This window comes from Oncorhynchus gorbuscha, linkage group LG12 (genome assembly GCF_021184085.1).
Source record: "Oncorhynchus gorbuscha isolate QuinsamMale2020 ecotype Even-year linkage group LG12, OgorEven_v1.0, whole genome shotgun sequence".
NCBI lineage: Eukaryota > Metazoa > Chordata > Actinopteri > Salmoniformes > Salmonidae > Oncorhynchus > Oncorhynchus gorbuscha.
In genome coordinates this window covers 55511612-55525933 of record NC_060184.1, presented here as the reverse complement: position 1 = coordinate 55525933, position 14322 = coordinate 55511612, and positions in this window count along the sequence as shown.

The window sequence follows — 14322 nt, the reverse complement described above, 5'->3', positions numbered from 1 at the left end:
AACACAACGTAGGCTAGTGACCAGCGACAACACAACGTAGGCTAGTGACCAGCGACAACACAACGTAGGCTAGTGACCAGCGACAACACAACGTAGGCTAGTGAACAGCGACAACACAACGTAGGCTAGTGACCAGCGACAACACAACGTAGGCTAGTGACCAGCGACAACACAACGTAGGCTAGTGACCAGCGACAACACAACGTAGGCTAGTGACCAGCGACAACACAACGTAGGCTAGTGACCAGCGACAACACAACGTAGGCTAGTGACCAGCGAAAACACAACGTAGGCTAGTGACCAGCGAAAACACAACGTAGGCTAGTGACCAGCGACAACACAACGTAGGCTAGTGACCAGCGACAACACAACGTAGGCTAGTGACCAGCGACAACACAACGTAGGCTAGTGACCAGCGACAACACAACGTAGAATAGTGACCAGCGACAACACAACGTAGGCTAGTGACCAGCGACAACACAACGTAGGCTAGTGAACAGCGACAACACAACGTAGGCTAGTGACCAGCGACAACACAACGTAGAATAGTGACCAGCGAAAACACAACGTAGGCTAGTGACCAGCGACAACACAACGTAGGCTAGTGACCAGCGAAAACACAACGTAGGCTAGTGACCAGCGAAAACACAACGTAGGCTAGTGACCAGCGACAACACAACGTAGGCTAGTGACCAGCGAAAACACAACAAAGGCTGGTCACCAGCCTATGCAGGTCTATGCTGTTTTTATCAGCAGGGTGAGAGGACACCAAGAAACCTCTATCAGGAGTTAATCTCACCCATGCTATTGTGTAAACAGCAAGAACAACATGTTGACTGCAGGCAGACATCCCATAATATGTTCTCAGCAGTCAGTGGGGATGGGAGTCAGACAGGCAGCTCATGTGGGTGTCAGTTGTAAGAATGATGACATCATCTTTAGGCTGACAAATAACTACAGGATTATCAGTGGAAGACACAATGCATTATCATGTGATGTCCTTAAACATGATATCTTGTCATCTAGCAACCTTCGGTTACTGGCCCAACACCCTAACCACTAGGCTAATTGAATCCCTGAGCTGACAAGGTAAAAAATCTGTAATTCTGCCCCTGAACAAGGCAGTTAACCCACTGTTCATAGGCCATCATTGTAAATAAGAATTTGTTCTTAACTGACTTGCCTAGCCTAGTTAAATAAATGTAAAAATAAAATAGGTTGCCATTTGGAACACAGTCAGGGCCTTAAAAGGATCTGAGAATCCTAACTTGTGCAAGACCCAAAGGAAAAGATAACTACAGTGCTCAGATGCTATCAGAAAATAAAATCACACAGTCAGAGCTATTGTTTGATCCTGGCACCCTCTAGTTTCTATGAGAGAGTCTTTCACCACGTAGCCAGCCCAATAACAGACCCATTGAGTAAAGTGAGAAGACTTGCTGAAATCCCAAGGAAAAATTATATCATAATTACAGCGTGTGTATTAGAAGAGGGGGCCACTCCTTAGGATTCTGTTTGGGCTGCCCTCACAATAGATGGGTTTTTGTCTCAAATAGCACCCTTTTCCCTTTATAGTACACTACTTTTGACGAGGGCTTTGGTCCAAAGTAGTGCGCTATAAAGGGAATAGGGTGCCATTTGGGCTGCAATCATTTGGGTTGTTTTAGAGGGGATACATATCACACAGTTCATTGTGAGACTCTACACAATAGCAGAGATGGCGCTGAGAGATTCTTCATTATGCCAGAGAACTCACATTCAGTTTATTTTGTCCCTCATTGTAAGGTCCGATTTTACATAGCTTAGAGAGAGAAAAAAACACAAGGATGACAACTCAAGATTCACCCTAAACTTCTGACCCCGCAGAACATACACAGAGGAGTTCATTCTGTTTACGCAGACGCACTTATGCCAGCAAGCGCCTTACGTAAACACGTGTAGAAAAAGACAAGCTTTTCCCGCTTCCTGTGATAATTTAACAACGTTCACAGCATTCTGGAGTTTAATAGTCTTTCTGAGTGCTTACTAATTCATAGCAGGATACTGTGATTAAGCTAAACATGTGTTCTCCTTGCCATGTACTTGGCAAGAAAGTAGACTTGGAGAGATCGAGATGTTTTGAGGATGTTTTGTATTGTTTATCTTATCAATGGCTTTTTTGGCTCTTTCACATTGAAAACAGTCCGAGTGCTCTCTCTCTTTCTCTCTCTCTCTCTCTCTCTGTTAAACACACAGCCACACACACACAGCCACACACACACACACACAGGTCAAGTCAAGTTCAGTGAAATATCTGACTCCCTTTACACTCTGCACCTGCAATGAGAGGGCTTGGTTTCCTCCCAATCTAACCATGGTTGTGCCCCAAATGTCATCCTATTCACTTTCGAGTGTTCTACTTTTAACTAGGGCCCATAGGGATTTGGTCAAAATTAGTGCACTAAATAGGATGCCATTTGGGAAGTACAATGGTCTTAATGGATTGATTGTGTGTATGAATTCCTTCCTGGGAGATACAACTAATAAACGTTGGTAAACAAAGTTGTGTCGTCCTCAATCATACAATAAAACACTACTCTATCACAGCAGTGTCATAGGAATAGGATGCTGGCTGGCTGGCTGGCTGGCTGGCTGGCTGGCTGGCTGGCTGGCTGGCTGGCTGGCTGGCTGTCCAAGAGGAAGTAGAGCCTAGCTGCTTCGTTTGTTGAACAAAGTAAAAGCATTTCACTGTATCCACAGACACAGGTTGCATCCCAAATGGCAACATATTCCCTACAGAATATGATCAGAGCCCTTATAGTTCATGGTCAAATGTAGGGCCCTATAAAGGGAATAGGGTGCCATTTGGGATGCAGTGACAGACAGGGGGAAGATCTCACAGTGGATATGTGGTTAATGAAAGGGAACTATGGAACAATCAAACCAAGTGTATGTTCACTATTAAGTTAAAACTTACAGTATTTTCGGAAAGTATTCAAACCCATTGACTTTTTACACATTTTGTTACAGCCTTATTCTAAAATGGATCACATTAACATTTTCCTCATCAATCTACCCACAATACCCCATAATGACAAAGCAAAAATGTTTTTTTTAAATGACATTTTAGCAAATATATTAAAAATAAAAAACATGAATACCTTATTTACATAAGAATACAGACCCTTCGCTATAAGACTTGAAATTGACCCTGTTGCATCCTGTTTCCATTAATCATCCTTGAGATGTTTCTACAACTTCATTGGAGTCCACCAGTGGTAAACGCAATTCATTGGACATGATTTGGAAAAGGCACACACCTGTCTATATAAGGTCCCACAGTTGACAGTGCATGTCAGAGCTAAAAACCATGAGGTCAAAGGAATTGTCCGTAGAGCTCCGAGACAGGATTGCATCAAGGCACAGATCTGGGGAAGGGTAAAAAAAGTCCTGCAGTGAAGGTCCCCAAGAACAAAGTGGCATACATCATTCTTAAATGGAAGAAGTTTGTAACCATCAAGACTCTTTCTACAGCTGGCTGCCCAGCCAAACCGAGCAATCGAGGGAGAAGGGCCTTGGTCAGGGAATTGACCAAGAACCCGATGGTCACTTTGACAGAGCTCCAGAGTTCCTCTGTGGAGATGGGATAATCTTTCAAAAGGACAACCATCTGCAGCACTCCATCAATCAGGCTTTTATGGTAGAGTGGCCAGACAGAAGCCACTCCTCAGTAAAAGGCACATGTCAGCCTGCTTGGAATTTGCCAAAGGCACCTGAAGACTCTCAGACCATGAGAAACAAGATTCTTTGGTCTGATGAAACCAAGATTGATCTCTTTGGCCTGAATGCCAAGTGTCACATCTGGAGGAAACCTAGCACCATCCCTACAGTGAAGTATGGTGTTGGCAGCGTCATGCTGTGGGTATGCTTTTCAGCGGCAGGGACTGGGAGACTAGTCAGGATCGAGGGAAAGATGAATTGGGCAAAGTACAGAGATTCTTGATAAAGAATATTGAGCATCAGGGCCTCAGACTGCTGCGAAGGTTCACCTCCCAACAGGACAATGACCCTACGCACACAGCAAAGACAATGCAGGAGTGGCTTCAAGACAAGTCTCTGAATGTCCTTGAGTGGCCCAGCCAGAGCTCGGACTTGAACCCGATGGAACATCTCTGGAGAGACATGAAAATAGCTGTGCAGCGACCCTCCCCCTCCAACCTGACAGCGCTTGAGAGGATCTGCAGAGAAGAATAGGGGAAACTCCCCAAGTACAGGTTTGCCAAGTTTGTAGCGTCATACCCAAGAAGACTAGAGGCTGTAATCGCTGCCAAAGGTGCTTCAACAAAGTACTGAGTAAAGGGTCTGAATACTTATGTAAATGTAATATTTCCATTTGTATTTTTAATAAATGTGCCAAAATGTCTAAAAACCTGTTTTTGCCTTGTCATTATGGGATATTGTGTGTAGATTGATGAGGGGGAAAAAATGTAGCCATTTTAGGATAAGGCTGTAATGTAACAAAATGTGGGAAAAGTCAAGGGGTCTGAATACTTTCAGAATGCACTGTATGCATGATCTTTTTCCCTATATGAAATACTTCCCTTTAAATCTTAAAACAAGGTGTTGTGGTCAATTCCACAAATTCATTTCCAATTGAATTCCCTCTCCCAATGGGTTCAATAAAATCAATAAATGTCACAATAGGTTTGATTTGGCTGCTTGGAGGCAAGGAGACCCGCAGCTCCACTAATTCCATTGACAACTACGTGCCGCTTTCAAGGCATTATTAAACGTTATAACTATTTAGTTTTAATATCATCAAGCATAGTCAGAACTACACATTTCAGATTATTCCATGCAAAACAATAGTACAGTTTTGGCTCTATCATCAAGCAACCGCTTGCTTTTCATTATCAGATAACACATTTATCAAGTCATTTCAGATACGTGAGGGTAGCCTCACCGTATCTCTCAATATTGGCCAACATCAATTGGGTATTTGAGCAATATACAATGAAAGTGAACTACACCTGACAAGTTTGAAGGGTTTTAGGTTCAATTCCCATCCTTTGTGGGCTTTGCCTGTCAAGCAACAGAAGGGTACATGTCATTCAATTCTACTCATTTTGCCATGGGGCTGTGAGAAAAAAATGTCTGTTTTACAGCTAATTTCCTGCAGTTCTACCCATTTTGCCATGGGGCGTATATAAAATGTTAAAGTTTTAAGGCAATTTTTTGCAATTCTACAAATGTAGCAAATTTATAACACATTTAATGCTATGCTACTCATTTTCCTAATGGGGCAGAGATACTTTTTTTTGCAGTTTTACAGTTTCCTGCCATTCTACACATTTTGCCATGACTTATACCATGTTAATATAATATCTGAGTGAGAGTGACTAACAGAATCAAAGAGGGCCCTTGGGCATGACCTGCATGCCTGATCAGTATTCGGTCATGATTATGACAGGGTAAGATACCTGGCTAGACTAAATGACCAATATAAAAACTGTTAGCTGACATGGCTTATTGATAAAAAAAGGATTTCTCTAGCTTAAACAGACAGATTTTGATGGGGATTTTTCAATGCTATCAAACATTTTTCTACAATTCCAATTCAATTCCAAGTACAATCCACTTCATGCTTGGATTCCAGAATTTAATTTGGATTAAATTGGAATTCACCCCAATGCTGATTGCTATTACTCAATATTTTCAGTAGAGGCCTTTGTTTTCGAGGCAGATAGATGCCAACTCAAGCATGTTGTAGACTCATAGCCGACATTGATAAAGGAATACATGCAGTTAAATTTGAATACAATTAAAAGGGCTCCTACTAGCCATAATGTTACTGCGTATGTCCCAAATGGCACCCTATTCCCAATAAAATGGCACCCTGAGCCCATAGGGTTCTCGTTAAAAGAAGTGCAATATATCGGGAATGAGGTGCCATTTGGGACACAACCAGTGACTCCTGCTTGGCTCAGTTGGGTGGATTCCATCACAGCCAACACACATCCTCCGCCCACCCCATCCTCGTCCTCCTCCCCTGTACAGAGAGACATGGAGAGAAGGTGAGACGATTGCATTGACAATTATTTCTGCTAGGCTGGCTCCAGCCAAATTAGATTGAGGCTCTGAAAAACAAGTTACACCAATCCAATTAAATTATCTTATGATGAGTGCTTTTGGGGTGGTGTATTTGTGTGTGTCTGAGTCTGTGTGCGCGCTCATGTGCGTGTGTGTAAGTGTTTGTCTACTGTACAAATCCCAGGTTACAGATCACATGGAGCCGCACTTGAGGAGACGTCTGCGTGGAGCGGAGACAGCCCGATTCCCAAATGGCACCCTATTCCCTATGTAGTGCATTACTTTTGACCAGGATCCGTAGAGTTGCCATTTGGGGCACAGAAACAGAGACAAGGCCGGTGATAATGCCTAGAATAACTCAATAGACAAAGCATCACTGACTCTATGGCTCTGAGGAACAGTATACAACATCATCTGATGGACCAGTCCATTACGATGGTGAAGAGATGGGAAGAAGTGTGGCTCACTTGGTACACGGGGAAAAAAACAATAACACGTTGGGTTATTTTTGCCCCAGCCAGTTGGGTCACATAGTTGGGTTATTGTGCTAGGATCCATCAGATCAGAAGACTTGAGGCATGGCTTAGTAAGGGTGTGGCATTCAGAGAGTTATTTTTGGCCAACCATGAGAGTAAATGTCATTCCGGTTCATTTGTTTAGTTAAATTGTCAAGACATTTTAAGGTTGATTACAAACTCTTTTGTAGCTTAGTTGAGTTCCTCAAGTGCACATGTATATTCAAATGTTAGAATAGGTAACACTTTTTAATGATATTAAAATACAATTATTAATTGTGTAATAAAATGGGTAATCTGCAAAAATGTAATGAAGGGAAATTTAAATTTGCAGATTACAAAATTAAATTACAGTTACTCTCACCTCGCTGAAAGCACTGCCCCTAATAGGCCAAGCCTACTAAAATAATTTATGGATTACATTTAAAAAAAAGACCTATCTGAAAGCCACCCCTCTATTAAGCCGCACCTCCAGTCTTCTGATCTGACACAGTGGATAATGATGCAATAACCCAGCATCAACAACACAAGAAAACAATGAGTTGTTTTGGACTCAACCGGCTGGGTCAAAAGTACCCAACGTGTGTTCTGTCCAATATTTACCCAGCCCTGGGTTACTAATAACCCAAATTGGGTTGCATGGAGATTGCAGGATTGTGGGTTCGATCCCCCCTGGGGCCACCCATATGGAAATGTAGGAACTCTACTACTGTAAGTCAGATAAAAGCGTCCTCTGAGTGGCATATGTTATTATTATAATTGTTATTATTATTATTTTAGATGGAGGTTTGTGTGTGTATTTATGTGCGTGTGTGCATGAGTATGTGTACACTATGTTTGTGTTTGTGTGTGTACAGTATGTGTGTGTGTGAGGCTCTCTCTGTTTTCTGTGTGCATCCTGCTTTTTGACTACAGCGCCTAAAACAGAGAGGGACAGACAGACAGGGAGGGAGCGCTTATCTTACCAAGGTCACAGGGACATGGGGGTTTGAGTTCCCTGGTCACATCCCAAGTAGCACCCTGTTCCCTTTGTAGCACACTACTTTTAACCAGGGCCCATAGGGGTCTGGTTAAATGTAATGGACTTTATGGGGAACAAGGTGGCATTTGGGACAGAACCTCTGTGTGTCTGAAAACAAAACGAATCGTTAAGGCTGCATATTTTTACAGGATAAGATAATGCTCCAGAGGAGTTCTTCTGTAATTTTGTTCCTACAGGTCACTCAATACAGAATGCTGACTCAAAGAAAAGCCCCGGTGCAGGTCAAGGACAAAGATCGTAATGACAAAAAGTTAATAATTCACAAAGGGCTCTATATAATCCGCATCGTGGAAGTTCAGCCTTAGAGCGTGATTTAAATTTAAAGGCAATGTTCCCGATTTAGCTTCAGCTTTACAGATTGAATAATAAAATAATGTAGAATTACAAATATAGTTCAAGCAAGCAGACACACACACACACACACCTCTCTGTGGGTTCCTTGCCAGGAAGAGGTCACTCAAACTAGATCCTGTGAGTGTCAGTCCAGATCGGCCAGGAGATGATCAACAAGATGTGTGTGTGTGTGTGTGTGTGTGTGTGTGTGTGTGTGTGTGTGTGTGTGTGTGTGTGTGTGTGTGTGTGTGTGTGTGTGTGTGTGTGTGTGTGTGTGTGTGTGTGTGTGTGTGTGTGTGTGTGTGTGTGTGAGTGTATGTGTGATTATGTCTGCGTGTGAGTCTGGATGGGCCAGGAAACGGGGGAGATGAGGGGCTGGCCCTCTCTGCTGACCCCGGTGACCCCAAGGTGGCATTTCCCCTGTAGCCCTCCGATTAGAGGAGCTAAAAATACTGGAGTGTTTATAGAAACCACAGGTCTCCCTCCATCCAACCGCTGGTACACTCATGCTGATAAGTCAAAAGGCTATCTGAAAATGTATCTTTCTCTACCCTCCTTTCTTGTCTTCGTCTGGCTTGAACTAAAGTATATCTGTGAGACACATTTGAGTCCGTCTAAAAACGACGTTTCAGAGAATATATTTCTGTAAAAAAAAAGGAAAGAAAAAGCTGACTGACAAGATACAGGTAATTGTTTAATGGTTTAGTCAGCAAAACCCCCATTGTTTATCTACAGCACTGATTCCCACAGTGGTAATATTGTCTTGACCTTTATGTCCTAGACAAGACGACAACAGAATCAGCTATACGGAAAGATACCACCGAGAACTCATTTGAACTCATGTGAACTGACCATCACTATCTGGCAAGGAAAATGCAAAATACAACACAGACTATACTGTAATGTATTGTGCACCCCACCCAAACCAGAGAGGAAGAAAGGCGAGCGATCACTAGGGATTTGTCCCAAAAGGCACCATATTACCTATCCACTGGCCAAAAAAAGTGCACGTTGGAACCATGTAAGGTTCTTTCTTGGGGGCAATGCCTATTCCGCAGTGGTACGCGCGACACCCGTCGGGGGTACGCCAAATAAAAACGTGATTCACATTTTCAAACATTTAGATTTTCCAACGGGGTTATGTTTTTTTCTCTCGCCCGAGTAGCCTCGTTTTACTACCAAAAATCAAATTAAACTGTCTAGTGTTCAGCGAAATAACAACACAATTTCATCTACAGTTCGCCTAGTGAAATAATTATCATCCAATCACATTAACCGTTACTCCCTCGTGGGAATCCCATTAATAGTCCATATGTAGCCAAGCGTAGCTGCTGCTCATTCTGTTTGCTCTAAAATGGAGACACAAACCAGCTCTACTGGTAGTACTGCTACTGCCAGCAGATAGTGGTGGTCAGTGTGTGTTCTGTGCAAAAGTACTATCTCACAACTCGACGAAACCTTCACTCTTGCACAAACATTTAGAAACTAAACATGCCAATTTGAAAAATAAGCCACGGGAGTTTTTTGAGCAATAACTAAGACGACTTTCGAGTAGTTAAGACATGTATAAAAGCAACAGTTATCATTAATAATAACTGGGGCGGCAGGGTAGCCTAGTGGTTAGAGTGTTGGACTAGTAACTGAAAGATTTCAAGATGAAATCCCTGAGCTGACCAGGTAAAATCTGTTGTTCTGCCCCTGAAGAAGGCAGTTAACCCACTGTTCCTAGGCTGTCATTGTAAATAAGAGATTTTTTCTTATCTGACTTGCCTAGTTAAATAAAGGTAAAAAATAAATAAGAATGGGCTGGAAGCATCTCATATGGTGAGTGGCTAGGACAGGGAAGCCCCATACTATTGTGGAGGACTTCATTCATGCTGCTGCATGCGGATATGGCTGGGACAATGCTGGGGGAAAAGGCCAAAAAATATACACAGAAAATTCCTTCATCAAACAACACTGTTTCATGATGCATCAGTGACATGGCAGGAGATGTCTTGAACAATTACTGCTTTGCATACAAGCCAGTGAATTATATGCGTTAACGTTGGATGAGTCAAATATGGTACATGGTATATGTCCGTTACGTTTATGGGGGGGGGGGTCAATTAAGGAAGACATCCTCTTGTGCAAACCACTGGAAACCAGGACAACAGGAGAGGATATTTTTAAAGTACTAGACAGCTTTGTGACATGAAACAGACTTTGGTGGTCACGATGTGTTGGTATCTGTAATGATGGCGCGAAAACTATGACAGGGAGACATAGTGGAGTTGTAAAGCACGTCCTGACGCCACTTGGGTACACTGCAGCATCCACTGAGAGGATTTTGCTGCTAAAGGAATTCCTGACAGCTTGAAAGACATTTTTGAAAATGGTTAACTTTGTTAAAGCAAGGCCCCTGAAATTGCGTGTATTTTCTGCATTATGGAATGATATGGACAGCGACCATGTGACGCTTTTACAACATACAGAAGTGTGATGGTTATCAAGGGGCAAAGTATTGACATGTTTTTGTTAATTGAGAGACAAGCTTAAAGTTATTTTTACTGACCATAATTTTCACTTGTCTGACTGCTTGCATGAGTTTCTCACACGACTGGCCTATCTGGGTGATGTTTTTTTCAAGACTGTTTCAAGGACAGCTTTTTTTTCCATCTACGTAACATTGCAAAAATCAGAAACTTTCTGTCCAAAAATTATGCAGAAAAATGAAGCCATGCTTTTGTTACTTCTAGGTTAGACTACGGCAATGCTCTACTTTCTGGCTACCACTAAATAAACTTCAGTTAGTGCTAAATACGGCTGCTAGAATCCTGACTAGAACCAAAAAAACGTATCATATTACTCCAGTGCTAGCCTCCCTACACTGGCTTCCTGTTAAGGCAAGGGCTGATTTCAAGGTTTTACTGCTAACCTACAAAGCATTACATGGGCTTGCTCCTACCTATCTTTCTGATTTGGTCCTGCCGTACATACCTACACGTACGCTACGGTCACAAGACGCAGGCCTCCTAATTGTACCTAGAATTTCTAAGCAAACAGCTAGAGACAGGGCTTTCTCCTATAGAGTTCAATTTTTATGGAATGGTCTGCCTACCCATGTGAGAGACGCAGACTCGGTCTCAACCTTTAAGTCTTTACTGAAGACTCATCTCTTCAGTGGGTCATATGATTGAGTGTAGTCTGGCCCAGGAGTGTGAAGGTGAACGGAAAGGCTCTGGAGCAACGAACCGCCCTTGCTGTCTCTGCCTGGCTGGTTCCCCTCTTTCCACTGGGATTCTCTGCCTCTAACCCTATTACAGGGGCTGAGTCACTGGCTTACTGGTGCTCTTTCATGCCATCCCTAGGAGGGGTGCGTCACTTGAGTGCGTTGAGTCACTGACGTGATCTTCCTGTCTGGGTTGGCGCCCCCCCTTGGGTTGTGCCGTGACGGAGATCTTTGTGGGCTATACTCGGCCTTGTCTCAGGATGGTAAGTTGGTGGTTGAAGATATCCCTCTAGTGGTGTGGGTGCTGTGTTTTGGAAAGTGGGTGGGGTTATATCCTTCCTGTTTGGCCCTGTCCGGGGGTATCATCGGATGGGGCCACAGTGTCTCCTGACCCCTCCTGTCTCAGCCTCCAGTGTTTTTGCTGCAGTAGTTTATGTGTCGGGGCTAGGGTCAGTTTGTTATATCTGGAGTACTTCTCCTGTCTTATCCGGTGTCCTGTGTGAATTTAAGTATGCTCTCTCTAATTCTGTCTTTCTCTTGGAGGACCTGAGCCCTAGGACCATGCCTCAGGACTACCTGGCATGATGACTCCTTGCTGTCCCCAGTGTTTTCAACTCTCTAGAGAAAGCAGGAGTGGTAGAGATACTCTTAATGATCGGCTATGAAAAGCCAAACGACATTTACTCCTGAGGTGCTGACTTGCTGCACCCTCGACAACTACTGTGATTATTATTATTTGACCATGCTGGTCATTTACGAACATTTGAACATCTTGGCCATGCTCTGTTATAATCTCCACCCAGCACAGCCAGAAGAGGACTGTCCACCCCTCATAGCCTGGTTCCTCTCTAGGTTTCTTCCTAGGTTTTGTTCTTTCTAGGGAGTTTTTCTTAGCCACCGTGCTTCTACACCTGCATTGCTTGCTGTTTGGGGTTTTAGGCTGGGTTTCTGTATAGTACTTTGAGATATCAGCTGATGTACGAAGGGCTATATAAATACATTTTATTTTATTTTATTTTATTTCCATCATTGTATGATTTGTTGTAACCTCAAGCTTAAGGACAATGTCAAATGTGATATAGCGAAGCACCTGAGTGAATTGAGTGAATTACGCAGGTACTTTCCGGAAACGGACAACACAAATAACTGGATTCGTTATCTCTTTCATGCCCTGCCTCCGGTCCACTTACCGATATCTGAACATGAGAGCCTTATCGAAATTGTAACAAGCGGTTCTGTGTAAATTTAATTGAATCAGTAGCCAATGCCAGATTTCTGGACAGGGCTGCGCTCATAGTATCCTGCCTTGGCAAATCGGTGGTGAACACACTGATGCCCTTTGCAACCACGTACCTATGTGAGATATGGATTCTCGGCCCTCACTAGCATGAAAACTAGACACAGGCACAGGCTGTGTGTGGAAAATGATTTAAGACTGAGACTCTCCAATACAAACCAACATTGCAGAGTTATGAGCATCCTTTCAAGCACACCCTTCTCATTCACCTGTGGTGAGTTTTTCACAATTGTTTTATGTTCAAATAAAGTTTTATATGTAAGATTGCTAAATAAGAAGCAAAATGATTGATTATTATTATTTGTGCCCTGGTCCTATAAGAGCTCTTTGTCACTTCCCACGAGCCGGGTTGTGACAAACACTCACACTCATTCTTATGTTTAATAAATGTCTCTGTCACGCCCTGGCCATAGAGAGGCTTTTATTCTCTATTTTGGTTAGGCCAGGGTGTGACTAGGGTGGGCATTCTAGTTTCTTTATTTCTATGTTTTCTGTTTCTATGTTTTGTCTGGGTAGGTTCTCAATCAGACAGCTGTCTAATTGGGAATCAAAAGTCTGTTTTGCCCCCTTAGTTGTGGGGAGTTAACTTTGTTAGTGGCCCGTATAGCACACTGGCAGTTTTGTAGGTGACATTCTAAATAAAAATAAATGTCTGCTCACCATGCCGCACCTTGGTCCGGTCATTTCCCTGATGATGGTTGTGACAGTCTTGTATGGCAGGCTTACAATGATAGCAAAAAAACATTTGAGACTGCGCTGACCCTGGTGCTAGAGGGGTTACGCAGCTGGAGGTTGAATGTTTGAAGGGGTACAGAACTATAACAAGTTTGGGAACCACTGCATAGGGGAACCATTTACGGTCTCTAAAGAACCTTAAATTGGATGGTTTTGGATCTTCAAAGAACCTTACAAAAATCCAAAACCAGAAATATTTTGTCCCTCCAGGACCAGAATTGAATAGCGCTGCTTTAGGATTTCAAGCATTATTTGCATATTATCCAGGGTGTCTTTTGAGTTCATTTTAGAGTTAGCCAAAACTCCAATATAATTTGTAGTTACCACCCATGACTGTATTTGTCAGTGACAGAGACATGAATGTGATACATTTCAGTCTTATGACTAATGAATTCCTTGGTCGGGCATCCTTGGTCCTGGAGTGCCACAGGCAACTCATGTTTATGTTTTAACTGACCTGGAAGACCAGGTGTGTTAAAATTAGGCCAACACTGAACTGATCAATTGCCTCAGTTGGTCAGCTGTGGTGCCTAGTTTGAACAAAATCCTGCAGTGCCTGTGGTATTCCAGGAACAGGGTCGCCTACCACTGTCTTAGGTGAATGTTACCACTAAACTGACAATATATTATGTCTGGCCTTATTTTTCAGCCTAGTTTAATTAAGACATATTGTGTCTAACTTAACTGTCATGTTTTGTCTTATATTGTCTTGTCATTTTGCTTTTCCTTCTGTTCGTTTTCCCCCTGCTGGTCTTTTTAGGTTCGTTCCCCTTTTTCTCTCTCCCTCTCTCTCTCTCTTCTCTCTATCGTTCCATTCCTGCTCCCAGCTGTTCCTATTCCCCTAATCAATCATTTAGTCTTCCCACACCTGTTCCCTATCTTTTCCCCTGATTAGAGTCCCTATTTCTCCCCTTGTTTTCCGTTTCTGCCCTGTCGGATCCTTGTATATTGTTCACCGTGCTGTGTCTTTGTATCGCCCTGTCGTGTCGTGTTTCCCTCAGATGCTGCGTGGTGAGCAGGTGTCTGAGTCTGCTACGGTCAAGTGCCTTCCCGAGGCAACCTGCAGTTTATTATCGAGTCTCCAGTCAGTTCTCGTGATTACGAGTGGAATTGTTTTCTA